The sequence below is a fragment of the Eutrigla gurnardus genome, assembly GCF_963514095.1.
Source record: "Eutrigla gurnardus genome assembly, contig: SCAFFOLD_78, whole genome shotgun sequence".
Taxonomy (NCBI): domain Eukaryota; kingdom Metazoa; phylum Chordata; class Actinopteri; order Perciformes; family Triglidae; genus Eutrigla; species Eutrigla gurnardus.
Genome location: NW_028155363.1, coordinates 7,282 through 34,565, shown reverse-complemented (window position 1 = coordinate 34,565; position 27,284 = coordinate 7,282). Strand labels below are relative to the sequence as shown.

At 39.3% G+C, this 27,284-nt stretch overlaps 1 long non-coding RNA gene across 1 annotated transcript; it reads right to left on the bottom strand.

The window, feature by feature from the left end:
- Window positions 1–1,087: 1,087 nt before the first annotated feature.
- LOC311010337 lies at window positions 1,088–6,420 on the bottom strand. The gene is made up of 3 exons (XR_014596770.1): window positions 6,264–6,420; window positions 3,710–3,734; window positions 1,088–2,003 (listed from the first exon to the last, which is right to left on the bottom strand). It is a non-coding gene; the product is annotated as an uncharacterized lncRNA (long non-coding RNA).
- Window positions 6,421–27,284: the final 20,864 nt, after the last annotated feature.

The window sequence follows — 27,284 nt, the reverse complement described above, 5'->3', positions numbered from 1 at the left end:
AACAATGTGTACAAATAATAATATAATTCAGTGTTTCCCCTAGAATTTTTTTCAGGCCCGGTGGTACCCACCGAAAAAACCCTAAACAGATGAGACGTGTGGGATGGTGTATTGGTGCAGTTGGATTAAGTCAGGTGGCACAGCAAGCAGTCTGCAATTCTGCAATTATTATATTTGCATTCAACATTTTTGTTCAACCAGAGTGTATTCAAGATCACAAGGAGAGAGTGACTTATTAAGGTGCTGGTTGATGGAAATGATCAGGGTCCAGAAAAATATGTCTGGAAAATGATGAGCATCACATTAATAGCTACAGATACTGTAAAACACTACAACGACATATGAGTGCATATATTGTCTTATTTTATCAAGTAAAATATAAGTTATAGGTTTACTCAACAGCAGTTAACTCAAAGTTCCACATCTTATCAAAAACAATCCTCCCCCCCGGGGAGGGGGGGCAAACGGGCTTTGGCCGGTTGTACATACGTCATCACGTCCTAATACTACACACACATATTATATTTCTCGACAACACTCGACCTGCATCAGCGCATGTGCGCACGAGCGGATCTGTGCGAGCAGACAGCGCGAGCGCAGCGGGTTTGGGACGGAGACACACAGCGGCATTTTTATTATGTAAAAATAAATAATAATGTAATGTAATAAAATAAATATTATGGACCCTATGGACCGGTTCCGCTCACACCACGAGTCTGAAGAGTGCAACAGCTTATCAAAATACAGTGTCAACGTTCCGTGTTTTCAAAGTAGAAAGCGACATCGCGGTGGTTTAACGAGGCGGAACGGCATCAGAACAACATCAAACGTAAAGTACACAAAGAAAAAAGTAGCGGGAGCGCGCGGCGAGGATTGTTGCGGCCGCGCGTCTTGCGGAGCAAGTCTGCTGTGCTGCGCGGAGGCGCTCCTAATGTAAATGATTATTGATTCATGAATGAATTGATAGGTGGCTTATTTTTGGTATATTGATTTTTTTTTTGGCCTGGCGGCAGGTCTCTTTGGCCTGGCGGGCCGCCAGGCCTGTACAATGGTAGGGGAAACACTGTAATTGAACTGGATAATAATTAATACAATGTATGTAGATGTATTACTTTTACACTTATTAACACTATTCAAGTTAACAAAGTGTGAAGATAATTACAATCAAAACAAACCTTTGGATACAAACCAACAGATCTCAGAAACAGCAGCACCGTTCAGGAACAACTACACTACTTTTCTAGTATAAATGAGTTTTCAAATTTACAAGCTTCAATTTTTAATCAGAGTGTATTTCAAGTCCAATGTTTTCTGATAAAATTGTAATTTTCAATTCAAAAGTTAAAATAGTAAGCAATAGTTGTCTTTGGAATAAACTTGTTCTCAATTTTTTGTTTAAATCAATTTAGGAGAAAAACAATTCTCTTAAGCTTCAATTATTAATTATGTAATTATACAGTATTTCACAAAATTGAATATGTTGTTCAATTTGTAAAAACAGTTATATTTTTCAAAAATAATGAATTGCAAATTGGAAAGATCCAAAGATCTTTGGTTCAGAGGATGGGTATAGAGATAGATAGAGATTGAGAGCAGAGATCTCTCAGAGTTCTGTTCAAAGGTAGATCAGGTTCTTGGATTGAGGAGAGGTGACAGGAAAGAATGAGCACGAGAGAAAGAGACTCTCAAGATTCCAAAAATAGTCAGATCCAGGCACTTTTCAACCCGAGTATTCAGTAGTCAAGTTCTCAATATTCAAAGTTTCAAGGCAAGGTTTCAATATCAAGGTTTTTCAATGTTGGTTCAAGATCACAAGAGATAGAGTCACAATGTTTGACAGATTAGAGGGATAGACAGGTAGAATGTCACAATTTAGACAGAGGGGTAGATATGACAGGATAGAATGAAGAGCCAATATTTAAGTCAGAGTGGATAGAAGATATACAAAGATCGAAAGCCAATATGATAGGGGAGAGGAGAGGAGAGAGGCTGGACAGCCGGACCTGTAAGACAGAAAAAAAAAATACATTAGACAGTTTCAATGTAAGAAATCAAATGAAGTAACTTCTACCCAAAGATAAAATATCAGTAAAAAGGTGTCTTCACATGAACAGTCTAAAAACATAATCATTAACAAATAGCCCTATTATTACTACATTTCTGGTTTTGCCAGATTTATGTGAAAGACAATGGTGTTATGAAATGCATCTAGTCAGTGGGGCTGTTTTACAAGACTCAGTATATCACTGCCACTTTGGTAAGTGTGTATAGGCAACATCCACTAATTTGAAGCTCAGTGCTGAAATTCAGCATTTCATTCATGTATGTGAACTTACTGTTGAGTCACCGCAGGGTTGCTGACACTGATGGTCTGCAGTTAGACAGGGAGTAGGGGGGTAATGAAATAGCCTCTTTACTTTACTTTTAGTATTATGTCATTCATGTGTTGGGGTGAGACATTATCAGATGGAAGACCCACATGGCAGCTGCAGAACTATAAAATGTATGGAGCATACGCAAAACAAACAAATTGAGGTGTGTTCACACAATAGCTCCCATGACGCTGCCACAGGTTTTGTTTCAATTTGTAGTCTTAAGAGCTCTTTATCAAGACTGTAAGATTTTATGTTAATTTTTAGGTTTAAATAAACCTTCAACCTTATGCACTCAAGTGCAAGTAACAATAACGAGAGGATACATGTTCATCAACTACCTATTTTTTCCTGACTAACGACACTATGATGAGATGGCAGCACTGTCATTTAACGTTAATTGTGATGATAATAAACGGTCATATTCTTTGACGAAAAAAGACGAGGCAAAAATGTAGTTTAAACCTTCCGTCTTTTCTCCCTCTCTGTGGCTTGTCCCTTTGTCTCTCTCCCTCTCAAACACACTCAAGTGGTGGGTGAGAGTGTGACTGACCCACGTATCACTACTGAAGGTGTTCGGAGGACTCAGGAGTTACTGCAAAGCTGCATCGTTCATCATTCAACCAGGTGTTAGAGTGGGCCGGAACAGTACCTTCAGTTAATAAGTAAATTCATCTGATCAGCAGGTTTATACATGTGTTTCATTCTGCAGCACTCGCTGTAGCAAGTGTCTGTGGTTAGTTCAGGTGTCTGTAATAACAGTAGGGCAGTGGAGTGTCTGTTATCTGAACTGCTAAAGTCAGCTGAACAGGTAAACTGGACTAAAATGTTTTGGTTTTCATCAACTAAAACTATGAAGAATAAAAATGGCTAAAACTAATTAGCATTTTCGTGAAAAGACTAATACTAAATCTAAAATAGCTGCCAAAATGAACACTTTAAATCAATTTAAAGAATACATAATTATATTACCCAATAAATAATTATTTTGAAACAATTTTGAAGCAGAAATAATTATAAAACATTGTGTACATTTTACATTTACACGAATTAAATCAGTTTGCTTGTAAATGTCTTCTCGTGTTCCTTTATTAAGCAAAAAGCACATTACTTAATTTAATTATTATTAATTTTCAGTGTGGACCACAAAGTTTTTTATTTACTCCTAAATGTTTCTCCTGAGAAAATTATATTATTTTTCTTTTTTTTAAATCTGTGTAAGGGCTCACATTCCATGTGGACCTGGGCATGAGGCAGAAAGAGGTCATTCTAAAATGTAAATCAAAGAAATATCAGTTTAGTGATAGCAAAATCAAAATCCATGTGTGTAAACTTACACTTCAGAGTCACCAACAGGGATGTCTGCAATTAGAGACAGTAAGGAGGGAGAGAGAAAGATTATCAATTTCAGAAGCTACCTCATGATCTCACAGCTCATTTCAAGTTTTTGTTATTGTCCACTTTAAGCCTCCCAGGTAAAAATTTTAATTGTTTTACATTTAGCAGTATGATAATATAAACTACCCATGTGAACTATACATGCCTAATCATGCTTCTTGTCATTGTAATGAGTACAAATCAAGAAAAGAATGTGTACGTATTAGCCTAAATGTGTGCTAGAGTGGCTCTAAAATAGCAACAACTTGACCACACAATGTGTGCAGGCTGCGCCACCAAATCATCTATTGCAGTTTTGCACTATAAATGTTCTAAAAAATACCTCTGTACTATTTATATGTCTTAGAAGTTCCCAGTAAAAGATGCCATACCAGTGTTTTACCCTTTTCAGAAGCAATTACATAGGAATTGTATATACTAGGGCTGAACGATATATCGTTATCGTATCGTTATCGAGATATGAACATTCAAGATATTCATATCGAAAAAGCAACGATATAAACGATATAGATTTCCCCCGCGCTCGCCCTGCATGTAAAGCTCTGGCGGTCACAATAAACTTCATTTTTACGATTGCCCTTGAATGCACCGCTATGGCCAGCCAACCACAAACCTTACTTCATGCTTGCTGTGGATCGACAGCTGAAGCCAACCAATGACGAACATACGAGGGCGGGACTCCCACCGCGGGAGTGAGGGAGATGGAGACTGAGACGCATACGCAGCGGGGAAATCGAAAAGAAAGAAAGAAAAGTGAGACGAGTGCGGAAGATAATGCGGCCGGTGGCGGTGCCGAATCTGATTTGGTGCCAAAACATAAATCATCCTCCATTATTTGGAGGTATTTTGGATTCAATAACGATGATGTCAACCAGAGTGGGGTGTTGTGCATGTCGTGTTCGCCGTGTATTGCAATGCGTTCAGTAGCGTTACACCGTATGAGTCGGCGTCCACCAGACATAAAGACATTACAGACGCTATAACATACCACATTGCAAAAGACATGGTACCTGTGTAGACAGTCTAAAATGTTTGATTTTTTATTTGATTGGTGACTTTGGGCCCTAGTTTCGTGGCGCAGCGCAGGGTGGCGGAGCCGGCGCAATGCAAGTTTCGACCCGCGCAGCCTTGCGCACCGTCAGTTTGGCAGTTTGGTGGATCGCCTGCGCCAAGATGGGTGTGGCGGCGCAGCAGGGGGAGGCGTCACAGATTCAGCTTGGCGTAGCGGAAGTTTCGTGGCAAAAAGCCTCGCCGAGACTGCGCTGAAAGCTCGCCAGCTCCAACCTAGTCTACTTTCGGCGCAAGGCGTAAATAAAGTCCATTCATTCAATGCGAATCACAGCTGGCGGAGTGGAAGTTTGGCTGATGGCGCGCAGTGCGCACACGTCACCGAGACCTCACAGGCAGGTTTCCACAGTTCCAGGCACATTTAAATGCAATAAATAATCACAACGAACACTATTTAATGCAACTAATTGAATCAACACATGAATTTATATCTATATAGATTGTCCCGTCACATCTGACGTCAGATCAAAGGCGGATGGCACGCGTAACGGAAACTCAGCCTCTCGGACCAAAACATCTCCCTCTCTCTCTCCTGTTTTTTATAATATGGGCATTGTTATTATTATGATACGCGCGCACAGCGCGTGATGAGCGTGGTGGGAGCGGCGGCGCTGCTTCTGTCATCGGGTTGTCAAGTGACGGAACTTGCACAGAACCTCCCCTAACGCATTAAAGGAGAGGAGAGGAGCTCATTTGATTGGTGAAGATCTGAATCGGCTGTATTAATCCCAGCCTCGTCTCCTCCTCGTCTCCCACTCACGCCTTCTTCTCCTCCCTCTTTCCCACTTGCGCCGGTGGGCGAGACGGGAGGTGTGGCTGCGCGAGCCTGCGCGGTGCACGAAACTTGCAAAGTCCAGGCGGACACACCCCGTCGGCACGGCGCTGACTGCGCCTGGTCTACGAAACTAGGGCCCTTTATGTTAATGTTGATGACCGGCAGTGAGTTATCATCAATAAAACTGCAGTTTCCACATTCTTTTGTATTATGTTTTTATTTTTCTGAAAAATATATGGTTTTCACCGAACTCATAGTCATATCGTATCATATCGATATCGAGATATCTGGCATGAATATCGAGATATTAAATTTTGTCCATATCGTTCAGCCCTAGTATATACTGTGATATAATACCATTACCATCTATGCTTTGGTTTACACAGTGACAGAAATTTTAGACCACACCTGTAAGCTCCCGTAATATTCCCCTCCAGTATTACTAAAGTACTCTTTCTTTATAGGACCTTTAAGATTTGCAATAATCTGTTCAGTGCATGCTGCATTCAATAGTCACAGTAAACTAAATAAAGGCAAAGCGTGATTTCAATCATGTATGAATGTTTTTTATAAACAAAATAAAAAGATGTAAATTATTAAACCATTACCTACAGTCAATTAAATTTCAGTTAAAATATTGCTTTACTTACCAAAGTGTAGAGATCTGTGAATGTTCTGTTAAAGAGAAGAAACAATGTGACAAACTCAGTGAGCATGCATCTTTTCCATGTCAACTATAAACATCAGGTCCAGTGTGAATTATCCACGTTGCCATGTTCCACCTCGTCTAACATAAAATAGAGATAGTCTGGCTCTAAGTCACAACCGCAATGTCGACATAATAAATATAAAATAAATATGATGTGCTTGAATGCAGCTTACACATTAAGACAAAATATCTACAGTAGAGCCTGCATACAGTATAGCCTGTATAGTAGATAGATAGATAACTACTGTTATTTAATACCAGCATTATTTATTCAAGCTCACTCATAAAGGTTGGCTCATTAGTGTGCAGTGTTTCCCCTAGAATTTTTTCAGGCCCGGTGGTACCCACCGAAAAAACCCTAAACAGACGAGACGCGTGGGATGGTGTTTTGGTGCAGTTGGATTAAGTCAGGTGGCACAGCAAGCAGTCTGCAATTCTGCAATTATTATATTTGCATTCAACATTTTTCTTCAACCAGAGTGTATTCAAGGTTTTCAAGGATTCAAGGAGAGAGTGACTTATTAAGGTGCCGGTTGATGGAAATGATCCAAAATTAGGGGCTGGAAAAATATGGCTGGAAAATGAGGAGCATCACATTAATAGCTACAGATACTGTAAAACACTATAACGACATATGAGTGCATATATTGTCTTATTTTATCAAGTAAAATATAAGTTATAGGTTTACTCTACAGCTTATAGTTCATAGAAATTCAGGTAGAAATAGGTTCACTCAGAGTTCCACAGCTTATCAAAAAACAATCCTTATTTTATTAACATAGGCTGCCTAAGGGCGCGATCAGTAGCGTGCCAGGCACGATTGCCCCCCACAGGGGTCGCCCCGCCGCTTTGCATTCACACTGCTCCAGCCCAAACGGGCTTTGGCCCGTTAGCCGCTTGTACATCGTCATCACGTCCTAATACTACACATGGCTTGATGTTGTTTTTAAGGAGCGCCGTCTCTGCATATTTTTCGATAACGCTCGAATGTGCGCACGAGCGGATCTGTGCAAGCAGGCAGCGCGAGGAAAGCGGATTTTGGACGGAGACACACAGCGGCATTTTTCTTATAAATGCACCGGTCCGGTTCCGGTACCGGTCCGGTTCTGCTCACACCACGAGTCTGAAGAGTGCAGCAGCTTATCAAAATACAGTGTCAACTTTCCGTGTTTTCAAAGTAGAAAGCGACATCGTGGTGGTTTAACGAGGCAGAGCGGCATCAGAACAACATCAAGAACGTACACGAAGAAGAATGTAGCGGGGGCGCGCAGCGAGGATTGTTGCGGCCGCGCGTCTTGCGGAGCAAATCTACTGTGCTGCGCGGAGGCGCTCCTAATGTAAATGATTATTGATTTATGAATGAATTGATAGGTGGCTTATTTTTGGTACAATGGTAGGGGAAACACTGGTGTGTAAAACCTCTGCTTTATGTAGACTGGCCTTACATGCACATTCAACAATAAATTAAATTAAAATTAAACTCTCCAGTGTAAAGGTTAGTTAGACAGATAGATTGAAGAGATCCCTGGATCACATTAAACACCCATGGTTGCCTTAAGTTACCTAGCTTAGTTCTGCTAACAGCTAAAACTGCTGGTTAAAACTGAGCCAGAAACACACATTAACAGAATTATCAGTTAGCTTGTTACTGGTTAATTTTTTTACATGTTCCTCTTTCACATTCATGTCAGGATAGTTAGTGGAATTAGTGGAAACAAACCTTTAAAAAGAAAAACGAAAATAAAATAAACCACTAACCAGTTGTTTTGTCAGGTACCATGGCTAAAGTTAGCATTGGCCGCTATGCTAGCATTAGCATCGTTGCTAATATTAGCTATCCAACAATATGCTTTACTCAGCTGTGTAGGGAAAATATTTTACCTATACATTCATGTGAGCATGCTGTATGAGTTAGAAACCACGTTTATAACTTAATAACTTTTACTGCTTAAAACATTAACATTAGTATCATTAGCTGGGAGCAGGGCCGGCCCTAGGACTTTGGAGGCCCTAAGCAAGATTTTGTTTGTGGCCCCAAAACGAGCACAGGGCAACCACCAAATCACACGCACTGCTCGTAATTGAATTAAAACATTAAAGCCAGACTCCTATTCATGTTATTGCTTGGCCTGTAGCTACAACACATACTATTGATGTGATGTGTGAATGAGTGTATACCCCAAGAAACTATCATTCACATTATACACAGATGTTAATTATTGTTATAGTTTATTTTTTTCTCTTTTCAAGTATAGTGAGGGGGCTAGTGAGCTTTTGACAAAAATGTGCATCCTAAAATAAAATGGATTGACTATATAATATCACAAAAGAGTTTTGCTTATTTGACACATTGAACTGCCTGCAAGAGTCTGTTCATAGTCCATTCTTGATTAAAAGCTGTGTTTTCACCGTCTACTTTTCACATCTCTTGACACGCAGCCAGCAGAGAGCCCTCGTCATCCCCGCCCCCAGCTGCAGTGTTGAGATTGACTGCCCGGCTAGCTTACAGGCTAGCTTGCTTATGTATTATTACGTTTAATAACCCCCTGCTTATAAGTGTTGCCGACATATCGGACACAACACTAAAGTGCTCTCACAATGCTATTTTTTTTTTACAATAGCTGCAATGCAGCGTGCTAGCAAGCAAAACGGCAGATTGCTCCAGTTAATTCACTGAGATTAAACAGTCACATTATAACATACCTTTATCTTGTGCTCTTCTCTCCATCTCCATCTTTTTTTTCTTCCGTCCTTCAGCACCACTCTTAAATTTTCTTTTAGGAGCCATAATGCTGTTTTCCCAGTCAGACCAGCAAGTATACAAAGCCAAGGGCTTAATAAAGATCGGAACGTTACATTACCCATAATGCCCCGGCTGCGGTGCCGTGTCACCATGGTTACGCACGAAGCAGCAAGTCACAAACTGACTTTATTGGTTTATTTTTTCACTCCTGTGTATTTTCCCTGTATAGTTTGCTAATAATACGTCAGTTTAAATTGATATGTTACCGTGATTTGTTGTATTGGAATAAAGAGAGGGACAAAATGCAAAACACATTGATCGTGTGGCCCCCTCTAGTGGTTGTGGCCCTAAACAACCGCATAGAGTGTTTATGCCAGCGGCCGGCCCTGGCTGGGAGAGAAGTTGAGAGTGACTCACCATTCAAGACTCAGCACAAAATGGCGAAGCTCCTGTGTTGCGCAGCAAACTTTGATTGAGGCGTTCAGGGGAACTCGGAAATTCTGGCGTCATATACAAAATACTTTGAAAATCAGACCTTACCTTTTATTTATAGACATTGCTTTGAATGTGTTGAATGGCTTCTATTTACGGCAATTTTGACTGGTGGCTGGTCAATACTATGTGACTGCTGAGTCAGTAAGTATGTAAAAGGAGTGACATTTCAAAGTGGAGCATGACAAAGAGGATTTGAAGGTTAAGGAAAAAAGCTAAATATTTGAAAATAATATTAAGAAAGCTGAATATGTGCAAAAGTATGAAAAAGCTGAATAGCTGAAGAGAATATTCAAAAAGCTGAATATGTGAAAAGTATGAAAAAGCTGAATATGTGCAAAATTATGAAAAAAGCTAAATATTTGAAAATAATATTAACAAAGCTAAATAGCTGAACAAATATGAAAAACCTGAATATTTGAAAAGAATATGAAAGAGAAAAAAATGTTGAAGACACGTTGAAATGTCCTTAAAGAGCTGAACATTTTAATATTTGAATGTTCTTTTTGTTCACACCGAAAGTCGTATTGCCAAAATTTTCGCACCGTTAGCGCTACAAGACTCTGCTGAAGACACTGATCACTTTTATTTTTTTTCCTAGTCTCAGAAATGTGGACGCTAGGGCGAGTTAGAAATGCTGCTCATTTCAGGTTTCTTTGAAAATCTGTTTCTCAATTTGTATTGTAAGTCAATGGGGAGAAAAACCGACGTGGCCGCGCTTAGAGGTTGCTAGTTCAAATTCTGTAAATCTCACAGAGTTTTTGATCACATTGAGAGAGACAGGACAAGTTTCTCTACAAAATTGGAAAAGATCACGTGTGTAGAGTGAAAATTGTGGCCGGGAGGAGTTTGGAAAGGAAAAAAATCTGAAATATGACGAGGAGCTCTCACACTCTAACGATGATGTCACGCACTCTAGCAGGCGCAATACACACCCATTATAAACTCTGATGAGGTCTGAAAAAACCATAAAACATAAACTGTGATTATATAAAAACTGTAAAAGATATCAAAAACTGAGTAAGAGTTTTATAGTTGAAAGTCTTGTAGATTGTTTAAAGTTTAAATGGAGTCTGTAGGTGGAAGTATGTGAAACTAGTCGGAGTTCAAAGAGGAGGATGTTAAAGAGGTTTTTAGGCTGATCTCCATAGGAATGCATTGAAAAAAAAATATGGAAAAGGCTGAATATATTAAAAAGTATGAAAGGTAGAAAAAAGGTTGAAAATCAGCACAAAAGAGCTGAAAAAGCTGAACATTTTGATAGTTGAATGGTTTTTGTAGCTGAAAGTATGCAGAAGTTAGAGACGACCAAAAAACGTACGGAAGAATAATAATAAAGATAAAGACTAGAAAATGTATTTCCTGCGGAAATACGTGGAAATGCTTTAATGCTGAAGCAACACTGAAAAAAAAGCTGAATATTTGAAGAAAATATTAAAAAAGCTGAATATTTGAAGAAAATATTTAAAAAGCTGAATATTTCAAGAGAATATTCAAAAAGCTGAATATGTGCAAAAGTATGAAAAAGCTGAATATTTCAAGAGAATATTAAAAAAGCTGAATATGCAAAAAGTTTGAAAAAGCTGAATAGTTGAAGAGAATATTAAAAAAAGCTGAATATGCAAAAAGTTTGAAAATCTGAATAGCTGAAGAGAATATTCAAAAAGCTGAATAGTTGAGGAGAATTTGGAAAAAGCTGAACATGTGCAAAATTATGAAAAAAGCTAAATATTTGAAAATAATATTAAGAAAGCTTAATATCTGCAAATGTATGAAATAAGCTAAATAGCTGAACAAATATGAAAAACCTGAATATTTGAAAAGAATATGAAAGGCAAAAAAATGTTGAAGACATGTTGAAATGTCCATAAAGAGCTGAACATTTTAATATTTGAATGTTCTTTTTGTTTTTAGTATTAGTAGGGTACTAATAGAAGTAGTAGGAGTAGTATCAGTAGTAGTAGTAGTAGCAGTAATACTAGTATTATTAGTAAAAGCAGTATTAGTAGTAGCAGTAGTATTAGCAGTAGTACTAGTAATATTAGTACAAGTATTAGTATTATTAGTAGTAGTAGAAGTAGAAGTACTACTAGAACTAGTAATATTAGTACAAGTATTAGTAGTATTAGTAGAAGTAGAAGTACTAGTAGTAGTAGTCCTAGTACTACTACAAGTAGTGGAGGTAGTATCAGTAGTAAACTAGAAGTAGTACTAGTACTAGTACAAGTACAAGTAGTGGACATGGTATCAGTAGTAGGCTAGTAGCAAAAGGAGTAGTAGTACGAGTAAAAGTTCAAGTAGTGGACGTAGTATCAGTAGTAGACGTAGTAGTAGTACTAGTACTACTACAAGTAGTGGAGGTAGTATCAGTAGTAGAAGAAGTAGTAGTAGTAGTAGTACTACTACAAGTAGTGGAGGAAGTATCAGTAGTAGGCTAGTAGTAGAAGTATTAGAAGTAGTATCAGTAGTAGGCTAGTAGAAGAAGTAGTAGTAGTACTAGTACTACTACAAGTAGTGGAGGTAGTATCAGTAGTAGGCTAGTACTAGTAGTATTAGTAGTAGTACTATTACAAGTAGTGGACATAGTATCAGTAGTAGGCTAGTAGTAGCAGTAGTAGTAGTACTAGTACAAGTACGAGCAGTGGACGTAGTATCACTAGTAGGCTAGTAGTAGAAGCAGTTGTAGTACTAGTACAAGTACAAGTAGTGGACGTAGTATCAGTAGTAGGCTAGTAGTAGAAGTAGTAGTAGTAGTTGTAGTACTAGTACTACTACAAGTAGTGGAGGTAGTATCAGTAGTAGGCTAGTAGTAGTAGTATTAGTAGTAGTACTATTACAAGTAGTGGACATAGTATCAGTAGTAGGCTAGTAGCAAAAGGAGTAGTAGTACGAGTAAAAGTTCAAGTAGTGGACGTAGTATCAGTAGTAGACGTAGTAGTAGTACTAGTACTACTACAAGTAGTGGAGGTAGTATCAGTAGTAGGCTAGTAGTAGTAGTAGTAGTACTATTACAAGTAGTGGACATAGTATCAGTAGTAGTACTAGTACAAGTTCAAGTAGTGGACGTAGTATCAGTAGTAGAAGAAGTAGTAGTAGTAGTAGTACTACAAGTAGTGGAGGAAGTATCAGTAGTAGGCTAGTAGTAGAAGTATTAGAAGTAGTATCAGTAGTAGGCTAGTAGAAGAAGTAGTAGTAGTAGTAGTAGTAGTACTAGTACGACTACAAGTAGTGGAGGTAGTATCAGTAGTAGGCTAGTACTAGTAGTATTAGTAGTAGTACTATTACAAGTAGTGGACATAGTATCAGTAGTAGGCTAGTAGTAGCAGTAGAAGTAGTACTAGTACAAGTACGAGAAGTGGACGTAGTATCAGTAGTAGGCTAGTAGTAGAAGTAGTAGTAGTAGTAGTCAGACAGACAGAGAGTGAGACAGAGAGAGATAGACAGACTTGTGTATACATTTTAAAGTTTAAATGGAGTTTCTAGGTGAAAGTATGTTTGAGCAGAAGATGTTTGACAAAAAAAACTACAAATCCCACTGACTGCTCCTGTCTGCCGCTCCTGTCCGCCAATCAGAGCACACCTGCTGTCACTTCTGAGTGAGACAGAGAGAGATAGACAGACATTTTAAAGTTTAAATGGAGTTTCTAGGTGAAAGTATGCCTCAGCAGACGATGTTTGACAAAAAAAACTACAAATCCCACTGACTGCTCCTGTCTGCCGCTCCTGTCCGCCAATCAGAGCACACCTGCTGTCACTTCTAAAGATCAAAGCCACAGAGATCAAAGCCATCTACGCGCCTGTGTAACTGTCTAGAGCCTGTCTCTATTCCTCCATTTTGGAGGGTCCGAACAAAAGCTTCTCACGCTCACACCGAAAGTCGTATTGCCAAAATGTTCGCACCGTTAGCGCTACAAGACCCTGCTGAAGACACTGATCACTTTCATTTTTTCCTAGTCTCAGAAATGTGGACGCTAGGGCGAGTTAGAAATGCTCCTCATTTCAGGTTTCTTTGAAAATCTGTTTCTCAATTTGTATTGTAAGTCAATGGGGAGAAAAACCGACGTGGCCGCGCTTAGAGGTTGCTAGTTCAAATTCTGTAAATCTCACAGAGTTTTTGATCACATTGTCAGAGACAGGACAAGTTTGTCTACAAAATTGGAAAATATCACGTGTGTAGAGTGTAAATTGTGGCCGGGAGGAGTTTGGAAAGAAAAAAAATCTCAAGTGTCTTGGGCTGCTCTCACACTCTAAGCGATGATGTCACCCACTCTAGCACGCGCAATACACACCCATTATAAACTCTGATGAGGTCTGAAAAAAACATAAAACATAAACTGTGATTATAGAAAAACTGTAAAAGATATCAAAAAACTGAATAAGAGTTTTATAGTTCAAAGTCTTGTAGATTGTTTAAAGTTTAAATGGAGTCTGTAGGTGGAAGTATGTGAAAAAAGTCGGAGTTCAAAGAGGAGGATGTTAAAGAGGTTTTTAGGCTGATCTCCATAGGAATGCATTGAAAAAAAATATGGAAAAGGCTGAATATATGAAAAAGTATGAAAGGCTGAAAAAATGTTGAAGATGTCCCGGAAAGAGCTGAAAAAGCTGAACATTTTGATAGTTGAATGGTTTTTGTAGCTGAAAGTATGCAGAAGCTAGAGGCGACCAAAAAACGTACGGAAGAAGAATAATAAAAAAAACTAGAAAATGCATTTCCTGCGGAAATACGTGGAAATGCTTTAATGCTGAAGCAACACTGAAAAAAAAGCTGAATATTTGAAGAAAATATTAAAAAAGCAGAGTATTTGAAGAAAATATTAAAAAAGCTGAATATTTCAAGAGAATATTCAAAAAAGCTGAATATGTGCAAAAGTTTGAAAAAGCTGAATAGTTGAAGAGAATATCAAAAAAGCTGAATATGTGCAAAAGTTTGAAAAAGCTGAATAGTTGAAGAGAATATTCAAAAAGCTGAATAGTTGAAGAGAATATTCAAAAAGCTGAATAGTTGAAGAGAATTTTGAAAAAGCTGAATAGTTGAAGAGAATATTCAAAAAGCTGAATAGTTGAAGAGAATTTTGAAAAAGCTGAACATGTGCAAAATTATGAAAAAAGCTAAATATTTTAAAATAATATTAAGAAAGCTTAATATCTGCAAATGTATGAAATAAGCTAAATAGCTGAACAAATATGAAAAACCTGAATATTTGAAAAGAATATGAAAGGCAAAAAAATGTTGAAGACATGTTGAAATGTCCATAAAGAGCTGAACATTTTAATATTTGAATGTTCTTTTTGTTTTTAGTATTAGTAGGGTACTAATAGAAGTAGTAGGAGTAGTATCAGTAGTAGTAGTAGTAGTAGTAGCAGTAATACTAGTATTATTAGTAAAAGTAGTATTAGTAGTAGCAGTAGTATTAGCAGTAGTACTAGTAATATTAGTACAAGCATTAGTAGTAGTAGAAGTAGAAGTACTACTAGTACTAGTAATATTAGTACAAGTATTAGTAGTATTAGTAGTAGTAGAAGTAGAAGTACTAGTAGTAGTAGTCCTAGTACTACTACAAGTAGTGGAGGTAGTATCAGTAGTAAACTAGAAGTAGTACTAGTACTAGTACAAGTAGTGGACATGGTATCAGTAGTAGGCTAGTAGCAAAAGGAGTAGTAGTACGAGTAAAAGTTCAAGTAGTGGACGTAGTATCAGTAGTAGACGTAGTACTAGTACTACTACAAGTAGTGGAGGTAGTATCAGTAGTAGGCTAGTAGTAGTACTAGTAGTACTATTACAAGTAGTGGACATAGTATCAGTAGTAGTACTAGTACAAGTTCAAGTAGTGGACGTAGTATCAGTAGTAGAAGAAGTAGTAGTAGTAGTAGTACTACTACAAGTAGTGGAGGAAGTATCAGTAGTAGGCTAGTAGTAGAAGTATTAGAAGTAGTATCAGTAGTAGGCTAGTAGAAGAAGTAGTAGTAGTAGTAGTAGTACTAGTACTGCTACAAGTAGTGGAGGTAGTATCAGTAGTAGGCTAGTACTAGTAGTATTAGTAGTAGTACTATTACAAGTAATGGACATAGTATCATTAGTAGGCTAGTAGTAGTAGTACTAGTACAAGTACGAGCAGTGGACGTAGTATCAGTAGTAGGCTAGTAGTAGAAGTAGTAGTAGTAGTAGTCAGACAGACAGAGAGTGAGACAGAGAGAGATAGACAGACTTGTGTATACATTTTACAGTTTAAATGGAGTTTCTAGGTGAAAGTATGTTTGAGCAGACGATGTTTGACAAAAAAAACTACAAATCCCACTGACTGCTCCTGTCTGCCGCTCCTGTCCGCCAATCAGAGCACACCTGCTGTCACTTCTAAAGATCAAAGCCACAGAGATCAAAGCCATCTACGCGCCTGTGTAACTGTCTAGAGCCTGTCTCTATTCCTCCATTTCGGAGGGTCCGAACAAAAGCTTCTCACGCTCACACCGAAAGTCGTATTGCCAAAATTTTCGCACCGTTAGCGCCACAAGACTCTGCTGAAGACACTGGTCACTTTTATTTTTTCCTAGTGTCAGAAATGTGGACGCTAGGGCGAGTTAGAAATGTGTGATTTTCAGCATTTCTTTGAAAATCTGCTTCTCGATTTGCCTTAGATCGAATGAGAAGAAAAAGAGACTTGGCCGCACTTAGAGGTTGCTAGTTCAAATTCTGTAAATCTCACAGAGTTTTTGATCACATTGTGAGAGACAGGACAAGTTTCTCTACAAAATTGGAAAAGATCACGTGTGTAGAGTGAAAATTGTGGCCGGGAGGAGTTTGGAAAAGAAAAAAATCTGAAGTATGTCGAGGAGCCCTCACACTCTAACGATGATGTCACGCACTCTAGCAGGCGCAATACACACCCATTATAAACTCTGGTGAGGTCTGAAAAAACCATAAAACATAAACTGTGATTATAGAAAAACTGTAAAAGATATCAAAAAACTGATAAAGAGTTTTATAGTTCAAAGTCTTGTAGATTGTTTAAAGTTTAAATGGAGTCTGTAGGTGGAAGTATGTGAAACTAGTCGGAGTTCAAAGAGGAGGATGTTAAAGAGGTTTTTAGGCTGATCTCCATAGGAATGCATTGAAAAAAAAATATGGAAAAAACTGAATATATGAAAAAGTATGAAAGCTAGAAAAAAGGTTGAAGGTGAGCATAAAAGAGCTGAAAGAGCTGAACATTTTGATAGTTGAATGGTTTTTGTACCTGAAAGTATGTAGAAGTTAGAGGCGACCGAAAAACGTACGGAAGAAGAATAATAATATGAAAAATAAAGATTAGGATAACATAGGTTGGAAATGCTTGAAAGCATTTCCACCAATAATAAAGATTAGGATAACATAGGTTGGAAATGCTTGAAAGCATTTCCACCAAAAATAATAAAGATTAGGATAACATAGGTTGGAAATGCTTGAAAGCATTTCCACCAAAAATAATAAAGATTAGGATAACATAGGTTGGAAATGCTTGAAAGCATTTCCACCAATAAAGATTAGAATAACATAGGTTGGAAATGCTTGAAAGCATTTCCACCAATAAAGATTAGGATAACAGGTTGGAAATGCTTTCAAGCATTTCCACCAAATAAAGATTAGGATAACATAGGTTGGAAATGCTTTAAAGCATTTCCACCAATAATAATAATAATAAGTAGGAAAAAATCCAGGTGCTCGGGCGTCCCTGCAGCTATTTCATAGCTGTAGGGGCCAGTGCTCGGGGCTCTTGCCCCGTGGCCCTAATAACAAGAAAATGGTGTTTGTCTGTGGTGACTTCAATATTGATTTATTAAACCTGCAAGAACACAATTCAACAGCAGAACTTATCGATTCAATGTATAGCAACAGCCTATATTCTACAATCACACGTCCAACCAGACTAACAACACACACAAATATATTCACAAATATCTGGGGATAGGAAAATTCACAGTGGTTTAGTATTAAATGACACAAGCAATCACCTGCCAGTCTTTGCAACCATACAGAGTTGCACAAGGATAAAAAAGGAAATCACAACATTGGAAATAATCAGACACAAACCACAAAATTCTATTAATTCCTTTTAAGAAGACCTACAAAAACAAGACTGGAACATGGTATATATGTTAAAGGTCACATATTATACTGTTTTCATCAATTTCACACAGCTGTCAGAGGTCCAACAACACTGTATTCGATATGCATTGCCCCAAACCCATCTGTGGTCCTGAATTTCAGCTGTCTAAAGGTTGCTCAAATGAGCTCTACTGAGAACATGCTGTTTCTGTGTCTGCACCTTTAAATGCTAATGAGCTCCGTCTGTCATCGCCTACTTGGAGAGAGACAGGATGCCACTTGTGCTGCAGCAGCATGCGGCAATGTTTATGTGGATGTATAGCTATGGCTCGCCTATGTGGCTCAGGTGAAGTTGCTGGGGACCGTATTGTAGGGACAGATACTTTTACTAGGGCTAGTGTCGAGGCAAAGCCAGCTTTGTACTGACCCTCGTTACTGAAGGAGCCCGATGTGAAGTGGTTAGCCGTAAAAATGAAACGCAAGAGACCAGACCCGGACCGCCGTGCATGGTGCTCTGTCGGACACACGCCCCCGGGTTCCCGTCCGACCGGAGGCAGCAGAAGACGCACCAGAGCGCGTGAGACAGAGGGAGGATTATCTCCAGCTTCACCTGCACAGGAATTTATTCACGGAGCACCAGCCAGATCACCCAGCCCCATGACCGGTAAGTTGGGCTGCACTCTCCGTGCACGCTGTGGGTCCATGCGTGCTGTCTGCCCATGCTCTCCGTGCATGCTCTCCTTGCGTGCTCTCCGTGCGCGCTGTCTGCCCTTGCTCTCCGTGCGAGTACGTGCTCTCAGTGCACGCTATGGGTCTGTCGGTCGCGCTCTCCCGCGCTGTCTGTCCGTGATGTTGGTCCACACTCCGTGCGTGCTGTGGGTCCGTGCGCGCTGTGGGTCCGTGTGCGCTGTCTGCCCGTGCTCTCCGTGCATGCTCTCCGTGTGCGCTCTCCGTGCTGCTCTCCGTGGGTGCTCTCAGTGCACGCTATGGGTCTGTCGGTCTTGCTCTCCCTCCCACGCTGTCTGTCCGTGATGTCGGTCCACTCTCCGTGCGCGCTGGGGGTCCGTGCGCGCTGTGGGTCTGTGCGCGCTGTGGGTCCGTGCATGCTGTCGGTCTGTGCCGGTCCGTGCTGCTGTCGGCCCGGGCTTTCAGTCCTGCTGTCGGTCTGTCCATGCTCTCGTCAGCGCACTCCGTGGGTCTCTGGTTGGCGCTGTCTGTCCGCTTTCTCCATCTGCACTGTCGGCTGTCAGTGCTGTGTTGCGAAACGCCCCCCTTTCGGATCTCCTATCATCGTGCTCCTTTCGTTATGTAAGGAAAGAAGCTGAATCTGAACAGCCTGTAGGAGCACCGTTTTACCAGAGGTTGGGCTGCAGATACCATGCAGGAATTGCTTGTTTTCCTCATCCTGGGAGTTGGCAGGCTCAGGGAGGACCAGTTTATAGGTGTAGAGACCAGAGAAAACCTGTTTTTCATAATATGGCCCCTTTAAAGGCGCAACTGAAGCCTATGAAACATTTATGGAAATTGTAGCTGAATTGTATGAAAAAAATTGTCCTCTAGTAAAGAATATAGTGACACCAAAATCTGCTGAGAAACCATGGATAACTAAGCATGTAAGAAGATAAATTCATTATAAAAACCTCAAAATAAGTTTGGAAACCTATGGTTCCTCAGTGAAGCAAGGATGAGGAACAGGTCTTCTTGGGGCGTTTTCTTCCTGGGACGGCCACTTCGTGGTCTGTCTTTGACTTCACCAGTCTCACGGGACTTCGTCCTAAGTTTTAGGTCTAAATCCATTTATTGAACTAAAAACACTTAAATTTCTTGATGAATTCTTGATCTGATTGACTATAAAACTATACAAATAATGTTCAAAGCAAATAATCACCAATTGCCTCATGGCATCCAAAGTGGTTCCAACTTAGAGAAAGCAAATACAAGTTATGAGGAAACTGTATATTCAAAAAACCACCAATAAGGACCAATACAAAATTACACTGAATTGCAACAAAGGCTGTTAGTCTGTGGAACAACTGTGATGATGAGATGAAAGAATGTGCCAATATATCAAAACTAAAAAAACTCTTCAAAGACAAAACATTGAATTCTTATGAGCTGGAGCACTGAATTTCTGTTTTTTTTTTTTTTTGTATTTTTCTCTATCTCTTGTTCTTCTCTTTGTTATTGCTTTGCTGTGATTTGTTTTAACCCACGAGCCAAATATCAGATACCGACTGATTCAAACTGAATTTTTAATTTGTTTATGATTAATAATTATAAATAATTATAAAAATAAGAGGGGGTAGGACCAGAAAAGTTTTTAACTTCTTCCTATCCCTTTTGAACATGAACTATATTATTTGAGTCATGTATTTATCGCTTAGGATTCTGAGGATCCCATTTGCTTGTTTTTCTTTTTTTGCTTTCTTTTTTACTGCTCATTCGCTTTATTTAGTTTGTATAATTATTATTTTATTTTTTTAACATGTTCAATAAAGATTAAATTAAAAAAAGTTCTGTAATTGTAATTTGATTATCACATGTCTGTTTGAAGCTTTCCTCCACTTGGGGAATATATTGAGCTATATCCTTAAAGAATATTTGACAGTCCAAAATTTGGAACTATAAAGCTGGCTATAGAATTTAAGGACTTCTGAGGAAATTATTTTTTTCATCTGTAGTTTCTATATTATCAACTATTAAGGATGTGATACTACTTCTTACCTGTCTCCTTTTTTCAAAGCCGCAAAAATAAGCAGTTCTTCTCCCCCTCCTCTCTCCATTTAGCTCGAGATCTAATAAAGGCCCCCTCTGCTCTTTGAGTATACATTTCATCTAATTTAGGTTGTAGATTAAGTATTTTCTGTTTGTCATCTTCAGTAGGGTCAGTGTTATTGCAGTACATATTTAATTGTTTAATAATGTCTAGCTCCTTTCTTTGGAGTTCCTTTTTATAATTTTTACTGAATGTGATTGTAAATTGCCGTATTTTATATTTAAGGAATTCCCATTTTATGACGGGTGTTGTTAATTCTTCAGAATAACTTCAGTAATCATCAATTTAATCTTTTGGGAGTAGTGCTTATATTTAAGCAGGCTGGAGTTAAACTTCCAATATTTATTTGAATGTGGCCCTATGTCATTTATGCATAGATAAATGGCACTGTGATCAGTCAGTAGAGCTGCAGAGATATCAGAGCTGATCTCATAACATAGTAATTGTTTTGCAATTAACCAGTGGTCAAATCTGGATTTGTGATTTGAGCTGAACCATGAGTATTTGAATATTCCTGGGTTTAATTATCTCCATATATCGGTCAGGCTTTGTTCATCACAGAAATGTGTGAATATGGAATTTGGGTGGCTTGTAGAAAATTTGGAAGGAAATCTGTCATAGAATTGATCCTTGACTAGGTTAAGGTCACCGCCAATTATTATGTTGTTGGTGGAATGTGTTGAATTGAGGTTGTCTAAATGTAAGCTAATCTGATCAGTTAACTTTTTATTTCCTCTATTCTCATTATAGCCATAAATGTTGATGAGGAAGAATTTCAGTTCATCAGTGTTCAGGATAAGAATCAGCCAATGACCGTTATTATCTGCAATATGGGATATGACCTGCCCCTTGGAAGTTTTTCAGAAGGATGGCGACTTGCAAGTGCCGTGGCTGAAATAAGTGTTGCTCCCCATTGTTTGGACCAAAATCGAGTATCTTCACCTTTGGAATGAGTTTCTTGAAGGAAATTAATATTGGCATTTTACCCTTTACAGAATAGGAAAAAAGCTTTTTTTTGTGATGTTCCTTAAACCCCTTCCATTAGTAGAAACAAGAAAATGGGGAATTTTGGAGAAAATTAGGAATTTGGGAACAAAAAATCCCCCCCTAAAAAATAATGAAGATGGAAACTTGGTTCTTGGTCCACCCATTCCTGGGATATTTGAGACTTCCCTGGTGAAGGCTCAGTGTCCGTGGCACACAAATAGTTGCAGGAGAGAGAAACAAAATGTCATATTTCGAATGGGTAAAAAAGGTCAGCTGACTAAAATAACCTTATCATAAAATGAATGCTCTGGGAGATCACCACTTTGTGATAGTTATTCATAACCACTGCACTTAATAAAGACAACATGCAATTCCAGAACCACTCTTACTTACCTTATTCCTTACATGCCATTGGTACACACAGATAGTAAACTACTTTACCTTCTATCACTATTGCTGGATGAAAATCACCCAAACATGTGCCTGTAGCACGGACGTAATTTAGGGGGGGGAAACAGGGGACATGTCCCCTGCACTTTTTAAAAAGGCAGTTTTAGTCCCCTGCACTTTTTACCGTCCAAAAACAATGTTAAGCTATAGTAAACAGAGACGCGTCAAGCACTAGGACCAAGCGGAAAACGGCCGCTCAAACTGAAGCCTGTTTCCCTTAGTTTAGACCGCCCACAAGCTCCTCAATTGGCTCTGCCGTTTCTTGTGTGATTGGCCGTCCCCGCTGTCACTCCATCTTGCTTGCCCACCGACGGTCTGCTAGTCTGCGGTCAGGAGTCCTACAGGAGTCCGCTACTGGAAGTTGGGAGTTTGTTCTGCCTGGTTCACGTCAGCTACAAGGATTGTAGTATCAGAGGTTTTATTTACATTAACGTTTAAATCGGTGTCCATGTGCGTATGTGCGCGCGTGCGTGTGTGTTTGGTAATTAGACGCAGCCAGGATGTCTAAAAAAAGAAAAGTGGACATAAGAGACTTCTTTAGAAGTCGAAGTGTAAGTTACTCAAAGAAATGCGTTACACCCATCCTGCAACACCTTCACTGGCTCCCAATAAAGCAGCATATCCACTTCAAGATCCTCCTCATCATTTACAAAGCTCTCAATAATCTGATCAATAAAATGTATTATTATTATTGTTGTTATTATTACTATTGGATTAGAATTCGGTGATAATGTTTTGCTACATGATTTACAACCAGTCAAATCAAAAAAGGGAACAGTAAACTTAAAATTAGCAATAGAAAACTAGAAGAACTACTAGAAAACACAGTGAACTGAAAGAGTTATAGTTTTATTAAAAATACTTGTGTCCCCCCCACTTCTGAAATCAAAATTTCGTCCTTGGCCTGTAGGAAAAACTGTGTTTTGGATTAGGAAAACACCCATGCCATCAAAGATGTCAAAGAGAATGTTGAAGCTACCCAGAGATTCATGACACTCAGATAAACGCAGCATAATGAAAATCACATACATTTATTTGCTCGGGTGAAAACCACCCGGCAATAGTGTTCTAGGGTTAAATACATAGAATGACACCTGAGAATATTGAATGAACTTTGAATGTATTAAATGAAAACTTGAGAATATTGATTGAATATTTGAGTTTCTTATCATTTTTATCTTTAATATTTAGAGGTGTAACGATTCATTCGATTAATCGATTAATCGATTGTCAGTCCTATAGATTCTACTAAATCGATCTGCTAAAATAAATAAATAGAATGAATCGTTTTGGCTTCACCAATAATCGATATAAATGCATTTAATCGGATGAATCGTGATTCTTACTTATGATTAATGTTTTAATACGTTTAAGACACTCTCTCCCCTGCATTACATTTTTGTATTCAGCATAAAATATTATGCAGGACTACTTTTTTCTAGAATAAATATGTTATTGTTCACCTTTCAGAAGAATACAGATAGTCTCACATGCATTACTGCATGTTTATTTCATGGATATAGAATTTTGGTTACAAGTTACTGAATCGAATCGTGGTTTACAGAATCGAATCGAATCGAATCGTTACAAAAAAAAAAATCGTCCTTCAATCGAATCGCCAACTACTGTATGGTTAATCGAATCGAATCGCTGTGAAGCCAAAGATTCACACCCCTATTAATATTTATTTTAACTGTGAACTGACAGCAGTTCATTATTAATATCCCTACTGCAAACTGTTTTAGGTAAACACAATGTTGAATGTTTTCAAAGTCATTGTTGGAACTGTAATTGTATTATTAAGTACTCAATAATTATATTCATAATTCATAAGATTTATATAGTGTTTTTTAGGTAATCAAAGACACATTAACATTAGATGCTGTAAAAAGAAATAGAGAATATAAAAGTAACATTAAACAAAATAAAATCACATCAGTACTCGGTAAGTGTAAGTACTTGTACTCAGTCTATCCCTATTTGTAGAGGCTTCACATTGTGGTGCAATACCTTCTGTCATTTATTTTCCCACAACAATATACAGAGAAAATGGGAATTTCTACGGTTTTTGTTTAATTGTTTGATAGCCCTAATATATATATATATATATATATATATAGACTGAGCACACAATTGCTGCATAACATAGTGATGTAAAGACGACGGTGTATTCATGAAATATTAAAATCACACTTTAAAAAAGCTTAAAGAATACCAAGTCTTGCAGTGAGGACTCTATGGGCCCTAGTTTCGTAGACTAGGAGTAGTCAGCGCGCAGCGCACCTGCGCCACACCGACGGGGTGTGTTCGCCTGGATTTTGCAAGTTTCGTGCACCGCGCAGGCTAGCGCAGGCACGCCTCCCGTCACTCCCACCCGCGCAAGTGGGAAAGAGGGAGGAGAAGAAGGCGTGAGTGGGAGACGAGGAGGAGACAAGGCGTGGACTGGGATTAATACAGGCGATTCAGATCTTCACCAATCAAATGAGCTCCTCTCCTCACGTTTAATGCGCCAGGCGGGGTTCAGTGCAAGTTTTGTCACTTGACAACCCGATGACAGAAGCAGCGCCGCCACTCCCACCACGCTCATCACGCTCATCACGCGCTGTACGTGCGTGTAGTCATAATTATAATGCCGATATTATATCACTATAGAAATTGTAGGCACATTTTAGGCATGTCTATCACAAAACAGGGTCAGGGCGCACAGTAGTGGCGAGAACCCGGTGCCTGCGAGCCGGCCGGGCCATTCATCATCATCACCGTCTTCATCATCTGCGCTCCACAGCTGCACCGGATTCCCCTTCCAACACCAGAATGGCGGGACACCAGGACCTTGCGCGCCGCTCAGACCAGCTGCAGCCCCAACTCCGCTTCCAGCTCGCGGCAAAGTTGCGTGTCTCTCCACGGACACGGACAACAGGCTGCCCGTGCGCGAGACCAGCGCACAAGCAGAACATGATCCCCAAAAGTGCTGTATTTTTTTTAAAGATTTTTTCAGGCATAGACGGATTTTATTAGCAGTGGATAGATATAAAAAACAGGAGAGAGAGGGAGGTGTGACATGCAGCAAAAGACCTTCGGATGGGATTCCAACCAGGGTCGGCGGCGTATGCGTACGTGTAACATACATGGCATGCGCTCTAACCACTCCGCCACCTGTGTGCCCCTAAATCACTGTTTTTCGGGTAGGGGGGGCTGAGAGAGATGTGAACTCGTTAGTTTGCATCACAGTTTCAGCTGTGTTAATTCAGTCAGGCTGAGTTTCCTTTACGCATGCCATCCGCCTTTGATCTGATGTCAGATATGACGGGACAATCTATATAGATATAAATTCACGTGTTGATTCAATTAGTTGCATTAAATAGTGTTTGTTGTGATTATTTATTGCATTTAAATGTGCCTGGAACTGTGGAAACCTGCCTGTGAGGTCTTGGTGATGTGTACGCACTGCACGCCGGTCAGCCAAACTGCCACTCCGCCAGCTGTAATTCGCCTTGAATGAATGGACTTTATTTGCGCCTTGCGCCTTATGCCAAGAGTAGACTAGGTTGGAGCTGGCAGGCTTTCAGCGCAGTCTCGGCGAGGCTTTTTGCCACGAAAATTTCACTACGCCAAGCTGAATCTGTGACGCCTCCCCCTGCTGCGCCGCCACACCCATCTTGGCGCAGGCGATCCACCAAACTGCCAAACTGACCGTGCGCAAGGCTGCGCTGGTCGAAACTTGCATTACGCCGGCTCTGCCAGTCTGCGCCACCCTGCGCTGCGCCACGAAACTAGGGCCCTATGAATTACAAAGTATTTACAGATTCCTAACCTTCGACCTCTATCAATCAATGGAGTGATAGATACTTAATTGTAGTTCAGTGGCATCAGATGAATGTCTATTAACTCAATATAGTAGATTCAATATGAGTTTCTGCTACTTGTAAGAAGTAATTCCCAGCTCTTTGAATTGAACATCTGGAGACATTCGTCCCATATTCAGCCCTGCTTCAAACAAGAATCCAGAACTGTGATTTCCTTTTAAAGGTCAGTGAATGCCTCACTCATACTCTAGTTACCTGACAAGCTCCATTCCGTCCATTAAAAGAGTTGCACTGAGCACAGTAGAGTGTGCGTGGGTAAATTGAACTATTTGTACACTGAAATGCTGATTGTGAAGCATCTCAATGTCCGGGTTTACTTGTGTAACTTTCGAAGGGTGGAATCGTCAAACAGTGGGTTCTTCACCTCCATTTCCCCTGTCTGAAGATTGACAGAGAGAGGGGAACATAGTTTATTCCCACAAGTGATAATAATCATGTTCAAGCTATGTTTGAACAAAGAAATTGCATTCTGTGGAAACATTGTACATGTTAAGGTAACAAAATTACAGAAGCTTATATAGTATAAAGTTAGCATTGTCAATGTGTAAATATCTTGAAAGCTGCAATCATCATGAATGACTTAACACAACAATATTATGATATTTCAAGCAGTAGACTTGTTCACTTAACACAACAGGAAAAGCACAAGTGTAACTAATAACATTAATCATATTTCATTTTGATTAAATCACTTTGGTCACTGGGGGAAGAGGCAATATCCAGTTCACTACATTACCAATCCTTTCAATTAAAGCTGCATTCATTGGTACATTTATCAATGTCTATAAATATGGTATTGTTGTAAACGTGTCCATCTCATGAATTTAAGTCCAATAGTTACTCTCCTTTTAGCACTTTTGATTATTAAGGATGATATTGAGTGTCGCTCTGTAACATCACTTGATCTTGAATTATTTGCTATGTTAAGGCATTCCTACTGACAACACTAATTAAGTGACCTGGTGATATACACAGCATAATATTCAATAAATGTTGAGATAATAATGCAGAGTTTACTCACAGGGGCCAATCCAGGACACTCGTACACTGTAAAATCTCCATCCTCGTTCTCCTCATCTGTTGATGCTCCTGAGTCAAGAACTTTTGTCTCATCCTTGTGTCTGCAGAGGTCAAACAGATTCAAAAAATGTTCAGAAGTCAACACAGATTGGATGAGGCAGAGAGGGCAGGGAGGAACGATAGAAAAGGGACATGAGACAGATGATGGTGACTCACTTGTCCAGGGACAGCATCTGCTGTTTCCGGTGCTGGTAGTGGTACATATGGGAATTGTGGGTCAGCTTCTTGTTCCCAGGCTACACCAATGGACAGAGGGGACATGAGAAAGTCAAACTGTGTGAGAGCCACATCCAGTCAAACTGTTGACACTACGTGTCTTCAAGTTCTGAAACTGCATTGTTCAGGAGGGGTCCAACATATAATCAGAAAAAAATACAATTGAAATGTTATGATATGCTGGCATATTTAAAAATGTACGTTGTGTGTCAAAATAGTTCAGGAGAGTGTTGATGACACCATAGGCTATATGTTTAGGTACAGTATACAGATTT